Raw genomic sequence first — 17661 nt, 5'->3', positions numbered from 1 at the left:
ATCTTGAAACAAACTCAGGAAGCTATCAAGAAATCTGCATCTCATTTTCCTCACATTTGCATGATTACTTCGCTATTAGAGATAACCAGTAACCTGCAGGGCATTCAAGTTTTTAAAGACAATGGAGCAACAATTGAAATTTACAAATGAACCGTATTTCAGCAGTATGCTTTGAGCAATAAAGCACGAGAAAAGCAATATTGACAATAACAATAAGGATACTGGAATCTTTTCTCTGTCAATCCCTCAATCTCAGAAATGAGCAATAAAAAGCAACTTGAACAACACCAATTCACTGAGAATTGGACAACACTTGTGGCCTTGAGTTATAAAGAAACAAGACAGCAACTGAACACTGACTCAGGTTGTTTCATTCATGCAACTAAGGGACTCCCAAGATCTGTCACTGTATTTGCCTTCCTGTCTGTTCTTGACACCCCTAAGCACTCATTCCCATGTGTGTGTGTGTGCGTGCGCGTGTGTGTGAGAGTGTGGGGTGTGCGCGTGTGGTGTGGTGTTGTACTATTTTTTGGGAGGCTGTAGGTAATAAAACTCTACTCTCCATCACTAAAAAAAGTCTTTGAATTGGCTGTCCTTCATTTTGATCCAATTGTCCTGGCTAAATTCAAGTATGATAGCTTTATGCCAAAAACGGAAACAGATTTGTTGCAACTGACTGAGGGGTTAAATAAAATGCGGTAACTCCGCCTCGCTTTGTCGAAATAACTTGTACATTTCCCTATCAAACTTTTCACTTCTCTTGCAGGTGTTAATCCCTGGCTTGATGGTCATCTGTAGTTCAGCATCCCTTGTTGGAGCAGCCCTTTCCTCAAAGGTTTGCATTGCAACTCTTCTGGTGATAATCGTCAATGGAGAACCCATGGTATCGATTCACCAACCAGTGGCAACAACTTTATCCTATTTATTCCTTGATCCAAGATGACAAAAGTTGAAAAGCTCCCACGTCTTCTATCCTTTTGGCAAAGCTTTCTGCATAAAAACATTCCCGTTTTTCAAATAGTAGTGGGGTACAAGGAAATGGCTGAGGAACTGATTAATTACTTCGCGTCAGTCTTCCCAGTGGAAGACATGAGTAACATCCCAATAATTCGACAGAGTCAGGGTACAGAGCTGAATATGGTGGCCATCGCCAAGGAAAAAGTACAAGTAAAACTGATCGGCCTGAAGGTGGATAAATCACCTGGACCAGATGGACTACACCCCAAAGTTCTAAAGGAGATAGTTGAAGAGACAGTAGAAGTGTTAGTAGCGATCTTTCAGGAATCACTAGAGTCAGGGAGGGTTCCAGAGGACTGGAAAATCGTTAACATAACAACCCTGTTTAAAAAGGGAGTAAGGCAAAATAATGGAAAATTACAGGCAGATTCGCCTAACCTCGGTCGTGGGTTAAGATTTGAGTCCATTGTAAAGGGTGAGATTTCTGAATATTTGGAAATGTATAGTAAAATAGGGCAAAGTCAGCATGGTTTCATCAAGGGGAAGTCATGCCTGACAAATCTGCTAGAATTCTTTGAGGAAGTAACGAGTAGGGTAGACCAAGGACAGCCAATGGATGTTTTCTACCTAGACTTCTCCAAGGCCTTTGATAAGGCACCACACAGAAAGCTGTTGAGTAAGATAAGGGCCCATGGTATTCCAGGCAGTGTGCTAGTATGGATAGAAGATAGGCTGTCAGTCAGAAAGCAGAGAGTAAGGATAAAGGGGTCTTTCTCAGAATGGCAGCCAGTGACGAGTGGTGTTCCGCAAGGGTCCAGTGTTGGGACCACAACTTTTCACTTTGAACTGTGGGCATTCTGGCTAAGTTTGCAGATGATACAAAGATAGGTGGAGGGACAGGTAGTATTGAGGAGGTGGCGACGCTTCAGAAGGATTTGGACAGGTTAGGATAGTGGGCAAAAAGTGGTAGATGGAGTACAACGTGGGAAAGTATGAGGTCATGCACTTGGCAAGAAGAATAAATGCATGGACTATTTTCTAAATGGGGAGAGAATTCAGAAGTCTGAAGTGCACCGAGACGTGGGAGTTCTAGTCCAGGATTCTCTCAAGGTAAACTTTCAGGCTGAGTCAGTAGTCAGGAAGGCAAATGCAATGTTGGCATTTATTTTGAGAGAACTTGAATATAAAAGCAGGAATGTACTACTGAGGCTTTATAAGGCTCTGGTCAGGCCACATTTGGAGTAGTGTGTGCAGTTTTGGGCCCCACATCTCAGGATGGATGTACTGGCCGGGGCGGAGTGGGTTCAGAAGAAGTTCACGAGAATGGTCCCAGGAATGGAAAGTTTAACTTATGAGGAACGTTTGAGGACTCTGGGACTATACTCATTGGAGTTTAGAAGGATGAGGGGGGGATCTAATTGGAACTTACAGAATACTGAATCCCTGGACAAAATGGGTGTTGGGAAGATGCTTCCATTTGTAGGAGAGTCTAGGACCCGAGGGCACAGCCTTAGAGTAACGGGAAGACCCTTTAGAACGGAGATAAGGAGAAATTTCTTCAGCCAGAGAGTGGTGAATCTATGGAATTCACTGCCACAGAAGGCTGTGGAGGCCAGGTCATTGGGTACGTTTAAGACTGAGATAGATAGGTTCTTAATTATCAAGGGGATTAAGGGCTATGGGGAGAAAGCAGGAGAATGTGGTGGAGGAACATATCAGCCATGGTCGAATGGTGGAGACGACTTGATTGGCCGAATGGCCTAATTTCTGCTCCTATGCCTTATGGTCTTACGGAATTCTTCCTTAACAATGTCCCATCGAGTAAATGTCCAGGTTTTTCAGCACTTTCTTCCTGACATTAATGCACTGTGATTCTGAAATCATTCTCATGTATGCTTCAGAGCTGAGTGGTTTGTGATACTAATGTCATATCTTGTAAGGCAGAAAGTTGGCAACAGAGGTGCAGTCTAGAGAATCTAAGGTGATTGATATTCTCTAGTCCTGCAGAGAAATAGTTTGTCTTAAATTCTACACTGAGAATATACCGAAGATGGATCAGAAGCATGAGACAATATGTTAAGAGGAATAAAAGATTGCAGCAGCACTGGTAAAATCAGACAAGACCTCAACAGACAAAGGAAAAAAATTTATAAAAAGCAACTAATCGTGGTTGTTTTAAAATTAACATGAGGGAAGATGACACAGTCAATTCAAAACAAAACGTAAGGTTATAAGCTTACCTGCTGTCCTGTCTACTTCACTGCAAAATCAGTTTAAGTCTCTACAAAAAGCCAAACAAGTGGTTAATCAATTTCACAAACTGACTGCTTCCAATCTTTCAATCACTTCAGTTTGCTCGTATCACTGAGCTCAGCAACCACTGAAACTGGAATGGTTCTGCTTGGAGATGCATGTTCACTTGATTCCTTTTACAATTCTCCCGCTTCCCCTCTCAGTTCGTTGCTCAGCTGATCTCAGCTGCCTTGTTAGTTCCACAACATATTTAGCAGGAAAAGAAATGAGAAACTAAAGCAATGGGATTCTTTAAAGCAATATTTCAATGACTGGGGCCAAAGCATTTGTTAAGTCACTGAAGGAGGAGTATTGTTTTGTACGAATTCTCTACCCAGTTTAGGAAGGGCTATTAGATGCTACTGTTGACAGTCCATTGAAAGGAACAATATTTGTCTGATCCAGGAAAAGTTGGGGAGTACAATTATAAAGTCTCTCCGGCTATTAATCTTGATCCATTGCTTGGGTTTTCATTAAGCCATGCTGTGTAAATTTGAGCAGAATAACTCTTAAGAAAACATTCATGGTTCTGACATAATTACAAACAGCTCCACTCAAATTCAGTGCTTTGTCTGTATCCTTTCCTGAAGGCATCAGCTCAAAGACAATAGTTTCGGAGATAGTAGGAACTGCAGATGCTTGAGAATCTGAGATAACAAGGTGCAGCTGAAGAAGGGTCTAGACCCGAAACGTCAGCCTTCCTGCTCGGCCTGCTGTGTTCATCCAGCTCTACATCTTGTTAGCTCAAAGACAATAGTTGCCCTCAACGAACGCAACAAGACAGTGAGTGGCTGTTGGCTATTGGTTCACAGTTACGTAGCAGTACTACATTACTCCACTGTGCTGACACTTTCCAGTGAGAATCACCGGACTATTGTCACAATGAGACACCATTACTGATTTCACTTCTCCTCCTGTCTACTTGTGGTGCTCCAACTGAGTTCAGCTCATCCTCACAAAGATAGCTCAAGACGACAATAAGGATTGCGGATACTGGAAGCTAGAGTCAAAAAATGTAGAGTTGGAAAAGCACAACAGGTCAGACAGCATCCAAGGAGCAGCAAAGTCCTGAAACGTTTATTTTCCTGCTCCTTGGATGCCGGCTGAGCTGCTGTGCTTTTCCAGCTCCACAGTTTTTGACTGAAGTTGCTCACGAGCGGAGTACCATCTTGATTCTGTGACCATGGCCATGCAGCAGTCTCTCTTGATGATGCCTTGCTGTCTTGGATATATAAGTTTCTTTCCTGTCTGACTGGAGCCACAGCACGTCTAGCCAGAGGTAATTTTCCTGAAACTCCAGCTTTCACATGTGTCACTGACAACTTGACCTCCCCAACACCGACCTTCATCTCACAACTGCTTCTGTGCTACTAAATACTGTGTCCACACCCAATGAATAATTCTCAAACCTGCTCTAGCCAAACCTTGGGAGAAATATCATTTTGTCTTCAGATGCTGCTCTAACCTTCTTTGCCAGTCAAGTCATTCCCACACCCAGCCAAGTCTTTCAGTTCTGCCTGAGACTGCTCATCTCCATTCAACCACCTTGAAGAATCTCAGCCATATTTCTTGCTATTGGCTAGATTCTTCTAATGCTGCTCCTGACAACCTTGTGATTCTCTATCCACCATAATCTCCATCTTAACCCAAACTGTAGATGATGGGCAGCACAAAGTTCAGCTCCTTCTTTACTCTTGTCCCATTGAGCCCAACATGCTCCTCACTGTCTCAAATTTACAATTCTACCCTCATCTTAAAAATCCCTAAATAACTTCACCATTTCATTTTTGCAACATCTGGAAGCCCTACAGGCCTCCTCAATACACTTCACTCCTCTATCTCTGGCCACTAATAAATCTTCCTCCCACGTCTTCAGTCACTTGGTCCCCAGTCTTGAAGATGGCTTCTGTAAACTGCTCATTAACACTTATTTTTTAGTGACCACTTCCAACTCAGTCAGAGTAACTTGGAACATTTTACAATATTAACATCGCTCCGCAAGATATGTTAGTTTCCGGGAATTTCTTTTATCCAGTTTCAGAACAGGGTTACCTGTGATGGTCAGATAGGTACAATCCCCATGATTATATGCTGGCCCTTAAAAGGTGAATAAATAAATATTACCTGGAGAATTTTCCTCAGGAATCCTTCACTGTCAAATGTTATGGCAGTCATGTGGACCAAAACTGTCAAATGAGCCTTCAACAATGGCCACTCAGTGCCCCATTTCCCTTCCAGCCATCATCTCTAGGCACCATGCCCTGAAATGTGCACTCTGGCTTGAGCACCGCATAAGCCACCAGTTTTGCTGCTGAGAGGTTTTTGTTTATTGTGAAAACATCAAAGTCAAAAGTCAAAATAGAGAAGTTGTGGGGAAGCACTCAGCACCACTGAGATGGAAAGATCAGCAGCGTCATCAGCGTGTGCAGAACAGTCAGCAAAGGCTGAAGGCAGTGTGGAGGCAATCTCTGTGGGTGAGCTATGAAATGTGACTAACATAGCCTTTTTTGGTCCTGCAAGTCTACTGCACTAACCTAACTTCTGAACAAACCACATTGAGCATGCAAGTCTGTTTAACCCTACAAATGCCAATGAGGCAGGCTGCTATCATGTTTGAAAAACTTTTACCGTGAGGTAATGTTCATACGTTGCTGCTTTTAAAAACATTTAAAAATCATACTGAATGAATCATGAAGCAATAACATCATGTTTTACATTTCACAAGGTGGTGGGAATTGCCAGGGGTCCTCCAGTGATTCACCCTGTGTCATCCTTTCACTGTTGACAAGATCTCTTACATTTCAAGGTCATTGCCATGGCATTATATGCCCACTGTTCAACAGATCACCCGCGAACCATTTCCACTCCCCCTCCCATTCTTTAGATGACATGTCCATCATAGGCCTCCTGCAGTGCCACAATGATGCCACCCGAAGGTTGCAGGAACAGCAACTCATATTCCGCTTGGGAACCCTGCAGCCCAATGGTATCAATGTGGACTTCACCAGCTTCAAAATCTCCCCTTCCCCCACGACATCCCAAAACCAGCCCAGTTCGCCCCCTCCACCCACTGCACCACACAACCAGCCCAGCTCTTCCCCTCCACCCACTGCATCCCAAAACCAGTCCAACCTGTCTCTGCCTCCCTAACCTGTTCTTCCTCTCACCCATCCCTTCCTCCCACCCCAAGCCGCACCTCCATCTCCTACCTACTAACCTCATCCCACCTCCTTGACCTGTCCGTCTTCCCTGGACTGACCTATCCCCTCCCCACCTATACTCTCCTCTCCACCTATCTTCTTTTCTCTCCATCTTCGGTCCGCCTCCCCCTCTCTCCCTACTTATTCCAGAACCCTCACCCCATCCCCCTCTCTGATGAAGGGTCTAGGCCCGAAACGTCTGCTTTTGTGCTCCTGAGATGCTGCTGGGCCTGCTGTGTTCATTCAGCTTCACACTTTATTATCTTGGATTCTCCAGCATCTGCAGTTCCCATTATCACAGATCACCATCAGGCCTGATTTTGTTCCTCCTTCAAAACAACTCTACTCCAAAACCTTAGATTCCTCCTCCTGCAGGGATGTTGATAACAATCTCAGAAATCCTCTCAAGAGACCAGAGCAGACCACAACATACAGCTGCAGAATTAGGCCATTCAGCCCGTTGAGTCCACTCCCCCATTCAGACATGGCTGATATGTTTCTCAAGCCCACCCTCCAGTTCTTTCCCCTTAACTTTTGACCCCTTTTCTAATCAAGGATCTCTCTCTCCCCATCTTAAATACACTCAATCACTTGGCCTTCAGATATGTATGTGGCAGATTTCCACATCCCAGTTCTAAAGGGTCATCTCTTCACTGAGGCTGTGCCCTCGGGTCGTAGTCTCTTCCAAAAGGTGAAACACCCACGCTATCCAGACATCTCAGCATTCTAGAAGTTTCAATCAGATGCCCCCCATCTCCATCTTTGCCAACTCTGTCGAGCACAGACCCAGAGTCTTCAACTACTCCTCAAACTCTTCAGTGCCAGGATCGTTCTTGTGAACATGCTCCGACCCTCCAAATCCAGCGCATCCATTCCCAGATACCAGGCCCAAAGCTTTTCACAATATTCTCAATACCACCTGACCAGGGCCTTATACAGCCTCAGCAGTCCATTCCTGCTCTTGTATTCTTGCTCTCTTGAAATGAACACTAACGTCACATTTAGAGTCATAGAGTCATTGAGTCATACAACACAGAAACAGATCCTTCAGTCCAGGCAGACAACGCAGACTATGATCCCAAACTAAACTAGTCCCTCCTGCCTGCACTTGGCCCATATCCCTCCAAACCTTTCCTACTCATGTACTTATCCAAATTACTTTTAAACGTTATAACCATACCCACATCAACCACATCCTCTGGAAGTTCATTCTACACAAGAACCATTCTCTGTAAGAAAAAAAAAGTTGCAACTCATGTCCTTTTTAAATCTTTCTCCTATCACCCTAAAAATAAGGCCCTCTAGTTTTGAAATCCCCTATCTAGGGACAAGGCATCTGCCATTTACCTTATCTATAGCCCTCACTATTATGTCAACTTTTATAACCTCAACCTCCTATGCTGTAAAAGAAGTCCAAGTCTATCCAGCCTCTCCTCATAACTCAAACCCTCCATTCCCCACAACATCCTGGTAAATCTTTTCTACACCCTCTCCAGTTTAATAACATCTTTCTGATAAAGGGCGACCAGAACTGGACACAGCACTCCAGCAGAAACGTCAAAACCATCCTGTACAACCTCAACATAATGTCCTAACTCGTAAACTCAAAAAGGTCTGAGCAAAGAAGGCAAGCATGCTAAATGTGTTCTTAACCATTGTATCTATGTGTGATGCAGGCTTTAAAAAGCTGTGCACCTGAACCCTTAGGTCTCTCTGTTCTATAATACTATCCAAGGCCCTACTTTTAATTGTATAAGTCCTGCCCTTGTTTGTTTTTATGCCATCCCTGACTTTCCTTGTCAGCCATGGTTACCTCAACCTACCCCTTTGTATGTTTCTTCTTCCTTGGGATGGATTTCTGATGTGCCTTCCAAATCACCCCCAGGAACTTTTGCCATTGCTGCTCCACCATCTTCCCCGCTAATCAACTCTGCCCAGCTCCTCCTTCATGTCTTCATAGTTACCTTGACTCAAGTGTAAGACTGTTACATCTGATTCCAGCTTCTCCCTCTTAAATTGCAGGTGGAATTCTATCATATTCGAGTCACTGCCCTCCTAGGGATTCCTTCACCTTAAGCTCCCTAATCAAGTCTGCCTCGATACACATCACCAAATCCAGAATTCCAGTTCCCTCATGGGGTCTATTATAAGCTGGTCCAAAAGACACATCCTGTAGACATTCCACAAATTCCTTTTCTTGGGATCCATTTACCAACTTGATTTTCCCAGTTCACCTGCACATTGAAGTCCCACTGCAGTAGTGCCTTTCTTACACGCCTTTTCCATCTCCCAACTGATTTTCTTCTGCACATTTTGATTACTGGTAGGAGGCCATTTTTCCCTTTGCGCTCCTCAACTCTGACCACACAGATTCAAAGCGTTCTGACCCTATTAGCAGTTATTGTTTTTGGTTTCATTTCATTTTTTATTACAACCCTATGCCCTCCGCCTGTCCTTTTCACAGGATGTGTATCTTTGGATATTTAGTTCCCGGTCCTGATCCCCTTGCAGCCACAGCATCCTAACAACCAATTTCAACATGCCTACAAAACTCATGAAACTTGTTTCGTACACTGCGCATATTTAAGTTCAACACCCTCAGTCCTGCACTGACCAACCCCCTTCTTAGCTGTCCCTTCATCTGCTGGGCCTCAAGTTAGATTCGTGACCCTTTCCATATTCTGTCCTGTAACCTGTTCTGGAAAGCTGAATAACCTCTCCCGAGTCTTCCTCTCCTTTAAGTTTCTCCATACCTTGCTATGCGACTCGATGTTCTAACCTGAAACTGGAAACCTGAGCATCTGCTACACTGTAAACTTCCCTTAATATCAGCAATACTTACCTCTCACTGCTATAGTTCCTAAGACTTATTCTTTTTTTAAAAAAGGGTCAGGGCACAATTCAGCACAGCTACATCTGTAGTTCATCTTTCGAGGCGAAGGTGACCACGTTCATCACCTGGAGTGTTTTGTGGGGTTTTCATGGGTACATGGATAATTGCCAATGTTGATATGGACCCTGGAGCTTCTGTTGTAAACAGGATAAGATCCCTGAAATGTCAGAGCTTTGGATGACTTGCCCACTCAGGATTTCCTCTCTGTTTTCCCACTTCCTTCGATATCAGCTTACTTTCAAAGCAAGCCACACCATTTTTTATTTGGATCCGCCCAGTGCTGCGATTCTGGGAGAGCTTCCCCCACGATGTGGGCTAATGCTGATCTCCTAAATGAAGCCTGCAGAGTGTCCTTGGAGCACTTCTTTGAACCATCATAATCGCAGAAAGAAGGTGAAGAGGAACAAAAAGGAGCAAGCCTGCTGATGAACCTGAAGTTGATGAAGCAACAGCTTGCCCATTCTGTTCTACACATTTGAGACTTGGATTGTGTGGCAGTAATACTATGAAATACAACTGTCAACTGCGATCATGTTGCAGCACTAAATGTCAAACAGAGCTCTGCACGTGAAATCGCACAAACAAACACACGCATATGGAACTGATCACAAATTACTCATGTTGGACCCATAGTCAAGAATCCCTGAAACGCATTCACCAAGCAAATCATCTCTGGCAAGTTTCAGTCCAGGGCCACTCTCACGATAGCCCACCTTATTAAAATTGACAATGTCACAATATTACAGCGTCATGATAATCCAGACAGTGTAATTTTCAATTTGCTGCTCCAAATTATTTGCTTTGTGTTGTGTGGAATGGAAATGAAGGGTTTTTTAATCATTAGAATACAAGCAAAGTCCTAGTTCAAAATAACTTAAATTCTACAGGATTCCAAGACTCATCTCAATTTGTGAAGGGGTAAGCATTAGGTTGGAGGATCTATCCACTTCACAGATTATGAATTACAGGTAACTTTGATTATCAAAGCTATAAAATCCACTTGGGTATCTTTTAAAAAACACTAATACCTCACAATCTCATACTCAAAAATTTGAATTCGTTCAAACAAAACTAGTTGTCCAAGTTAAAAACAGCTGAAAAACGGGAATGTTTTCAAGCAACACTTCCTGCTCACCCATGGATCTGAAAGCCAGTGGCACTTATTCAGTTAACAAATGCTGTGAATGAAACTGCTTGAGGCAGTATCTGTCTGAAATACTCCCCACTGTTTTGCCTCTCAGGTCTCGCCATCATTTCAGAACAATAGTCAAACACCCCTTTTTGCCATCCACCTTTGAACTTTCTACTGAAAAGAATTGGAATTTATATGGCACCTTTCTCAAGCTCAGGAGGCCCCAAAGTGCTTGACAGCCAATTCAGACTTAATCTATGAAACAACTGTGACATTGTGACAACAGTAAACAGACATTTATCTTCAATACTTTTCTGTCGAAATGGCTAAGCGCAGCCATTGTTCTTTTATAGACCAAATCAGGAGCCAAGTTACAGATGGCAACAAGTTGCAGAACCAATTAATCTGTTTTGCTGATGTTGCAGGAGGAATAATTGTTGGCCAAGACACCAGGAAGATTTCTTGTTTAATTCCAACAGAGCCCTGGATCAAATTGCTGCTGAATGCTCATTTCGATGGGCAGGGATTACCAGAGAATATATTGGCCATGCTCCCACTTCTCATGCACCATTTTTGATATTAAATTCTGGCAAAATTATTGACAATGCAGTACAGCCCAATCCCTAAATCCACCCAAGATGCAGGCATATATTTTCCAACTGGATAATGCTCAAGAAGAGGAACCTTGGCCAAATGCTTCTTGAAATCTGGAACACTAAGCAACAGTCACGCCATAGCTGAGATCAGCAAATCAAATTGAAATTGGGGAGCTTCTGGTCTGTGGGGCTCAGAGGGCAACATTAATGCTCAAGTATGGGGGACACAAGTCCAGAAATTCTGGAGTGGAGCTCCACAGCAGCAAGAAGAGTGTGGCATTGGCAGAGAGGTCATCATTCGAATGAGGTGTGAAAATGACATTTTCCACCCACAGATGAACAAAGCTCTCAGGGCACTATTTTGAAAGGAACGATGCGCTCCATGGCATCCTCTACCTATATCACAAAAACAGCTTTTCTCATCATAATCAGGTTGCCGTTTGTGGGGTCTGGTGCACATCAGTTGACGACACGTTTCTTATGGGACAGAGCAATGTTCCAAAACCACAGTCTGTGAAACTCTTTCGTGTACACCATAGATATGAAAGGCGCTACAGAAATCAAATTTGCCCTTTCACACTGGTTCACTGAAGAAGTAAACCCCACCAGGAATATCCCGCATTTTCCAGCAACAAAATGAGGTGAAATGGAACATTCTACTCATTATTACATGGTACACAAGGCACATCCAAGTCCATGTTTACAAAGCTCCCCTATCTGAGGGAGGGCATTCTTGCTATGGAGAGATTTACCAAAGTGATGCTTGGGATAGCAGGACAAAGGTATGAAGGCAGACTGGATTGGCCAGGTCTCTATCCACTGGAGTTTAGAATAGTGAGGTGGGGGTGGGGGTGGGGTGGGGTTTACAGAATTAGACAGGGTAAACATGATCCTGATGACTGGGGAGTCCAGAACTAGAGGTTACAGTTTAAAGATATGGGGTAGGCCATTTAGGACTGAGATGAGGAAAAAAAATACTTCACCCTCAGAGTGGTGAACCTGTCAAATTCTCTGCCACAGAAAGTGGTTGAGGCCAAAACATTGAATGTTTTCAAAATCAAGTTGTATATCATTCTTACAGATAAAGAGATCAAAGGGAAAGTGAGGACCCAGGAACAGGTATTGAGACAGAAGATCAGCTATGATCATATTGAATGGCAGGGCTGAATAGACCTCATCCTCCCCTTGGTGGCAAAAAGACAGAAAGGGGCGTACGTAACAGTGTGGTGAGACGCTGGAGAATGATGTGGGGATGTGCAACAAGATCTTCACTCTATGTTAGATAACAGCAAGATACACCTTTTCAAATGAGGGACACAATCCATAAGGCAAAAGAAAGCTGAGCAATTTCAATTCACCTAGGTCAGGCCAGCCAAGTGATCAAAACTCAAACCACTCATGGCAGATCCTTGACATTTCATCCCTTCATAAAAAAAACTATCAGGAAAAGATCACTGCACAAACAGAAACACAAGAGTAATTTAACAACATTTTAAATAGGGCTTTTGAGAAATGTTTAATGAACTCAGGAGGAAACTGAAAGATGTACATTAGCTTTGGGTAGGCTGCAGATTCCTCCCCCACCTCTGAACACTTCAAACGCTGAAACCACAACTTCCTCAAGACTAAGTGGCTGCTCCCAGTGACACTGCAAACCACAGACAACGTGACACCTCCATTTCTGACACGGCCCACATGCTGAGCCTTTATCTTATTCCATTGGTTTACGTGATAACCTGTTATTATATCATTGAAGTGAGGGGTATAATGAAATCTTAACAGACTGATTCAGGTTAGGTATAATATGGCAAATCAAAAATTAATCCCATTTCACTTTACCCTATCTTTAACCTGCTTAACATCATGCACTGACTCAGCATGGTCTCATTCCCCACAATCACCACACTATGATCTTATTGGTGTTGGGGAGGTTCTACGCATGTTACCTATGCCTATTCAGAATTCAACTGTAAATTGGGACTGAAATTGTTTCAGAGATAGTAGGAACTGCAGATGCTGGAGAATCTGAGATAACAACGTGTACAGCTGGATAAACACAGCAGGCCAAGCAGCATCAGAGGAGTGGGAAGGCTGACGTTTCGGGCCTAGGCCCTTCTTCAGAAAAATGAAACGTCAGCTTTCCTGCTCCTCTGATGCTGCTTGGCCGGCTGTGTTCATCCAGCTCTACACCTTGTTATCTTTGTGAACAACGTGCAAATCACAGCTTTACACACCCATCAATTAGAATCAGCAAACACACCTCAAGTTCAAGTGCAGTTACGAAAACTACACCAGCAACATCCTTAGCATAAACTGTGAATGAGTGCGGAGGGGGGCCTGAGGTGTCATAAAAGCATGACTTCTCATTTTCCAACAATTTGAGTTTTCTGTCCATCAACTGGTTATTGGGGCAATTTAGACTATCATTTAACTACCATGAACATAACTTCTATCAGGATAAAAGGTGCCCAGAGTCAGAAGTTGTTTACCATACTTAGCCCATTTCAATGTCAATTATGTCATTATCACATCATTCCTGATCAATACATATCAATGTAGTGCAATAATACAACACATGCTTTAGATTGCTAAACTTTCAAAGCAGTTTCTCTCTCGCCCATGTAGTACTGAGACCGTATAAACCAGAAAGATCTCAGGTTCCAAATTATGGTTTCTTTGTGGGCACCCTGTCTCTGAGCAATGCACAGGATATTTGAGAAAAGGGAGAGATGGAGAAGAAGGGGAATCAACCAAGACTCCTATTCCTCACCATTACTATCTTTGGGCAGGTTCCCACACAGCTGCGATGATTCAGTGGTTGAACAATTCAGCTTCAGAAGGAAAACTGGTGCAGGTATCCACGAAGCCAATCTGTAGAATACACCAAAAAGAATACCGTGTAAAATAGTTTGTCTTAATCATCGCTTCAATGGACAACCATTGATCACTTGTGCAGAACTACAAAAGAAATGTTAAGTCAAGGAGAGCTATTCCGATCTCTCAAGCTCAAACCTTGATCACCTTTCAAGACAGTTGTGAGAGTTTTCCATTTATTTTGTCCATCACTTGTGCATTTGCTCTACATCCTCTGTGGGGCTGAATCAGGCCTTGGGATCCTTGAGCTCATCTCAAACAGCACAAATTACCTAGAAACACTAAGAACTGCCAATGCTGGAGTCAGAGATAACAGTGTGGAGCTCGAGGAACACAGCAGGCCAGGCAGCATCAGAGGAGCAGGAAAGCTGATGTTTCGTATCGGGACCCTTCAGAAAATTGCCTACTTGTTTTGGCCATGTTGTGAGACAACAACTCTGAGACACTGACCCAATCTGACCCCAACACCACAAAGGGCTGTTTCCCCATTACAATACTAACTCAGCCCTCTCACCAATTTAAACTGCTTCTGAAAACAATCACTAAGTACTGATGTTGCATTTCAGAACAGTTGGAAACAGGAAGGAGGTCAAGTGATCAGGTACTTCCTGTAGTATGACCTCAATACCTTAAATCTCACTGCAACACTAGCTGAAAGAAGTAAATTCCTGCTAAGTTATTAATAGTTAGTCCAATGTCTTGCAATTCACATAACAAGCTGTACCACTGACCTATGGCACATTCACAGTCAGCCTTACATCTCCTTACTAATCCATCAGATTGTCACTCAGTAATCCAATGACAAATGAGAGGAGGTTTGCTTCACCATGTGAGAGTGACACTACAGTGGCCACTACCTCAGGCACATACCAAGGACAAGATAGCAGTAAAGAATTAGTCACTGATAATGCTCAGAAATGCTAATACAGTGCAACATTGGCTAGTGAATCTCCGTTAATCAACCAAATCCCAAATTTCAGGTATGGTGCACGAAGGCAGGCAAAGGTCGACCACATCCACCAGGGAAGAAGGGAAATAACATCCATCTTAACATTTCTCTTCATGGCTCATTCACCAATGATAAGATTTAGTAGTCTGCCTGTCTCTCCTTCAATCACTGCATTACAACAGAAATGGGGCATTCAGCCTACAATGGCAGACATGGCAGTGTGACAGAAATCAACACTTGTGCAGACATCAGAAATTGGGGAGCAGGGTGGGGGTTGAACCAGAATTAACAAGATCCACAAAGTGACAGCGTTCTCCCCCCTGCATCCATGGCAAATCAGATGTTTTGGCACTGTGCTGCACCATTTGAGGTTAGACATTCTTCAGGTGGGTATAAAAGATTCCAGGCACTTCAACAGATTTTTAATCACTGAAGGAATCAGGAGTTATGAGGAATAGACAGGAAAGTGGACTCAAAAGTTAGCAGATCAGCCATGATCTCACTGAATGGCAGAACAGGATTGATGGGTCAAATGACCTTCCTCTGCTCTGACATCTTATAGTTTTCCAAGTTGTGCTGAAAATGTCAGTGCACGCTGCTGGTGTTAAAGCAATGGCAAACATTCCAATCAATATTTGAGAATTCTGGATGAATTTCCAATCTATTGGTAAGTAACAATGCTAATTCCAAAAGGAGCAAACATCCATCGTGACTAATGAAAGATGTTACTATTGCATTAAAAAAAGTGGTCTGTAATTTCACCAAGACAGTATTAAGCCCAAGTACTGGAGAGTTTTCGCAATCAGCAAACTGAAAAGCATCAGATACAATGAGCATAAACTAGGCACTGAGGAGACTCATAACAGATATATTTGAGATCAGTAAGTGGTTAACATCAAACAACATGTTGTACCCATCTTCACTGCATAAGACAAAGAAACGTTAGGAAAAGCAGGGAAAAACAGGATGTGTGTGAGGAACTTTAAAGAAAGAGTAATGGACAAACCAATGCAGTTGAAAACCAACAAAATCTCTCAGACTTAATAGTCTCTTTTCTCAGGTTCTGAAAAATCTAGCTGCGGAGTTTATGCCTGTGATCTTCCAAAATTTCCTTCAGTGTGGCACAGTCACATTGGATTAGGAAATAGTATCACCCCATTTTTCAAGAAAGGAAGAAGATAATTTTTTTTTAAATTCTAGAATCACATTTCAATTTGGACACCGTCCATTGTCACTAACCAGTGCGTCTCGCTCTCTGTTGTCCAACTATTCACACACAAGCAACTGTCCGGTAAGGCTGGCGCTTCGATCAACTGCCCTATGTCCAGCAGCATCACCATAACATGAAGTCACATCATCTCTGGAAATAACCAGCAAAATTCGCCCTCTCACATCCACAAAGCTCTTTAAAAAAAGAACAATTCCTTGAGAGAGTGTGAAACCAACAACCTTTTCTTGCAGTGATAATGGGAACTGCAGATGCTGGAGAATCCAAGTTAATAAAATGTGAGGCTGGATGAACACAGCAGGCCAAGCGGCATCTCAGGAGCACAAAAGCTGACGTTTCGGGCCTAGACCCTTCATCAGACACTGTCTTGGTGAAATTACCTCTCTGATGAGGGTCTAGGTCCGAAACGTCAGCTTTTGTGCTCCTGAGCCTGCTGTGTTCATCCAGCCTCACATTTTATTAACCTTTTCTTGCAGTTCAGTTTTCACTTCCTGCTATGCACAGAGCAACAGTTTAAAACCTAAGCAGTTCAAGCTCCAACATCATTCACACCTCTCAGACCACCGCCCACCGCAGTTAAGGCTGAAGTAGTGCTATTCCCAGATACGACCACCATGACTCGGAGAAACGTTTCCGTTTCTCAACGTCACTGGGCTATATCCCTGGGATTCCCATGGTGGAAGGTGCAAATCCAGACAGAGCTCAGCGGATCAGGAACGTTCATCAACTGGAATAAAAGCACAAAAGGTCATCAACCTGCAACATTAACGCGTTTTTTCTGCTTGACCTGCTCAATATTTCCAGCATTTGTGGTTCCAATCCCATCTCAGGCACTGCTGGGGATGGATAATTAATGCAACGTTGGCTGTAACACAGAGCAAATAAGAGCTGCAAAGAACAGGCTTTTGAACACTAAGCTCAGTTAAATTCCCCTTTGGGCATGACACAGCAGCTCAAACAGCCCCCAGTCAATTAACTATCCCCCTGCCAACCTCCATTTATTCAAAGCAAAACAATCTTTTACCTGCTCTGCCTCAATCTAGACATCAGTGCTTCGAATACCCTCAGCTGTCAGAAAGGGACACAGCTCTCTTTGTTATCGACAATCCTCCCATCCTGCGTGAGTAGTTTTTTAAAAAATTACATCATCTTGCAGAATCTTCGATCAAATCGAACGAATCGTTCTCAGGTCCTTTAGCAATGAAAGGCAGTGAGTCAGAGTCTCTCCAACACTGAAACAAGACTCCTTCACCCGCCCCCTCAGTGACTGCTGCATCGACAAATATCTGAATCCAACACAATCCAGGCAGCTGACAGACCTGATCCGACCAGTTCAGCAAGATTCAGGGAGAACTGAAATTCACTTTTCACTGAATTTACGCCAAGGAAACCTTGTATATAATTTGTTTTAACTGCCAGCAACCCCAGTCACTCCAAAGTTGGAATTAAAAATAAACAGATGGATTTCTGGAATTAAAAAAAACACCTTGTTCAGAAAATTCTTCACCTCGTAATACATTTCTAACAATCATTTATCTCT

At 43.2% G+C, this 17661-nt stretch overlaps 1 protein-coding gene across 8 annotated transcripts in view; it reads right to left on the bottom strand.

The window, feature by feature from the left end:
- Positions 1-17661, bottom strand: part of LOC125447422 (non-receptor tyrosine-protein kinase TYK2) — a 95358-nt gene that overhangs the window by 61386 nt on the left and 16311 nt on the right. Inside the window, exons 2-3 of one of the 8 annotated variants that reach the window (XM_059639815.1) lie at positions 17146-17313; positions 13841-13941 (exon numbers count right to left, since the gene is read on the bottom strand). The exons of 3 other annotated variants lie outside the window; for them this stretch is intronic. The gene's annotated coding sequence lies outside the window, so the exon portion shown is untranslated. Of the gene's footprint in view, positions 1-13840; positions 13942-16908; positions 17004-17145; positions 17536-17661 lie in introns of those variants that run through there. 4 more of the 8 variants (XM_059639812.1, XM_059639814.1, XM_059639811.1 and 1 more) reach the window with 4 other exon arrangements.

This window comes from Stegostoma tigrinum, chromosome 35 (genome assembly GCF_030684315.1).
Source record: "Stegostoma tigrinum isolate sSteTig4 chromosome 35, sSteTig4.hap1, whole genome shotgun sequence".
Taxonomy (NCBI): domain Eukaryota; kingdom Metazoa; phylum Chordata; class Chondrichthyes; order Orectolobiformes; family Stegostomatidae; genus Stegostoma; species Stegostoma tigrinum.
Note: the sequence above shows the minus strand (reverse complement) of the source record. Positions and strands in the feature narration are given on the sequence as shown.